We start from the raw sequence: 2648 nt of genomic DNA, 5'->3' as shown, positions 1-2648 counted from the left end.
ATTCTGCCTGGGAATTTCCACGCTTCCTCCATATGGTCCACCAGCTGACCAGAGAGGAAAAACTGACGCCTTACCTTTTAAAGTATGCGTAAGACGATGCAGTCTCAGGGAGACAGTCATCCTCCATAACCCTGCGGAAAGCTTTAATTAGCCCGGATACATAAATCCTGCACTTATACTCAACCGCTTAAGTGGGTCGTTCCGAGTCAGATTCCGGGAGCTCCCCTTCATCTGACATCATCATCGTCATAATGTGGTAACAGTGGCGCTACTAATGGTCTCTCAGCAGGCCGTAGAGCGGGCACCTGCAAAACGTCCGTTAAGTTCTGTACTGTGGCGGACCGAGGGCCTGATTCAGAGACGGATGCTCTGAAAGAGCGCTCGCTCTGATTCAGGGCGGTTTTTTTTTTGTGCGGCCTCCAGGCAACTCGCATAGCTGTGGGTGACCACCCACAGCTATTGCGACCGGCCAGGCCATCGCGACCATCGGGGCTTGTGGTAGGGTCTTGTGGACGCAAGCCTCAGAGAGCTTCCGGCTCTAATAGAGCCGGAAGCTCTCCCACTGACATCACTGGTGATGTCAGTGGGGCCACCCACAAACGGCAGGCGTTCGCTTGGGAACGCCTCAGTTTGTGAAGCCACCCCCCCGCCACGCCTCCAAAATGGTGCGAGCTGTCGATCAAAATTGATAGCCGCCCCGTTTTGGTGCAAGACCCGGAGCAACGGAGCGCCCGTCGCTAGCCGGGTCTCACGCGTGCGCACGTCAGAGCCGGCGCTTGCCTGCACTAACAGCGCTATCATCAACCACTCAGATGCTAAGTCTGAAGTGGGAATAGCGCTACCTGACCAAACATTAAGCTGTAGGAGAGGTAGGATGGTGGGGGACCCAGGCTCCACATTCCTACTCAGCGTTGCTGTGCATCCAAGATGGCCACCGTGCGTTCTGTAGGCGGAGCCGTGGGGAAGGATCCCAAGCACCAGCGCGCCAAGCCTCAGTAGAAAGGCAGCTGGTGCAGTGAGAGAGGGGTCTTTCCCATAGTCTAAAACCGGAAAAGCACCCTCTCTGGCAGGCCATTAACCCTCAGGATGCTGGAGCGCTTCCTTAATGCTCCAGCCCCATATCCCTGGTGGTCTAGTGGTAGCGCAGGATGAGTACCTGGCTCCACTAACTGCACCCCTCAGGTAGCCCCCAGCCCTGAGGACACTGGACTGTGCCACAGTGGGCTCCGTCCGCAGACGCCCCCTGTGCTTACCTTGTTGCTCCCTGTGCACCTGACCACAGTCCTGCTAGCTGGGACCCCCAGAAAAGCCTGCCGAGTTCCCTGGTTCAGTACCGGTGGCTCAGCGCCAGCAGGGGTGTAGGTGGGGGTAGTGGGGGCTTCCGCTGGACTGTCCCCACTAGCCGCTCTTGCAGTCTTCTTAACTTCGGGGCTGTTTTTGCCAGCAGCCCCCATGCAGTGACCCGACTATGGCCGGGTACCAACTGAAACTGAGGTGCCTTGGCCTGGGGGCGGGGTTATAGGAGGGGGGCCCAGTGCATGCTGGGAGCACAAAGTTAACTGTGTGGTGCCCGATGGCCAAGCCAGGACTATAACCCAAGGTAACCCTGTGGATACCCTATGGAGCCTGCTGCATAAATATATTTTAAATAAACAAATTCAAATGTTTTCTGTATTAGTTCCCTAATCGTAAACAATTATAGACATTCCACCCATAACTGCACCAAGTGGGACAATAACACCACCAATTTGACCTACAATGTTACAAGTTTCTCCAGATAAAGTTGGCCAAATCTGGCAATTTCCACATACAATTTATTCATTTACCACCCCTGCAGTGTCTTTGATCAAGAGGTCATAAAATCTTGTGGGTGGCTGTATTTTATTGTACTGTATTGTATTGTATAGGGTGCAGTTATTCAACCTCACCTCCTGATGGTCAGATCTGCCTTATTCAGAGATGTACGCAAACCCAATGGTGTGAGATCTGTGCATGTGCAGATCTCGTTCTGAGAGATCGCTAGCAGTGCCCCCTAAGCCACAACATGAATGACAAGCTGCGGCAGTTTGGGGACTGGGTGGTCTTGAAAACAGATGTGTCGGCCCCGTTTTTGAGGCACGCCGTGGCCAGTGTCTGCGTCTTGCAACACAGGGTTACTCAGATGGCAGATGTTCCCACAGAGTGAGCCGATGCTGCACCCCTCGGATCTGCAATGCATACAGTAGGCGTCATTTTAAACTAGACGCCACCTGTGGCATAAGCATATTATTGCACAGCCGCTGCATGCAGAGTCGCAGTCTGTGCATTATCACCCATCTCTGATCAGGCCCAGAGTCTTCTGGATTTCCAAGTTGGCCACAGAACAGAGAAGATTGCTTTTTCTTATTTTTTTAAACAAGGGAATATTGTGATCATTACATGGTAGCCATAAATCACAAACAATACTTAAAGAGAAGTATACCATTTATATAATAATTGAAAATAAAAAAGTACAGGCATATACTATTGTATACCTCCTGTACCGTTCGTCATATACTGGTTCCCTAATTTCTTATATTCAGTTTTATACATGTACATACTATATGTGGTCAGCATCTTCCATTCAATGACCTCTAATGGAAGCGTTCCACTTTGTAGCATACTTACAG

The sequence above is a fragment of the Taudactylus pleione genome, unplaced genomic scaffold (assembly GCF_031769625.1).
Source record: "Taudactylus pleione unplaced genomic scaffold, aTauple2 ptg001637l, whole genome shotgun sequence".
Taxonomy (NCBI): domain Eukaryota; kingdom Metazoa; phylum Chordata; class Amphibia; order Anura; family Myobatrachidae; genus Taudactylus; species Taudactylus pleione.
The sequence above is the reverse complement of the archived record's forward strand: the minus strand, read 5'-3'. Positions refer to the sequence as shown.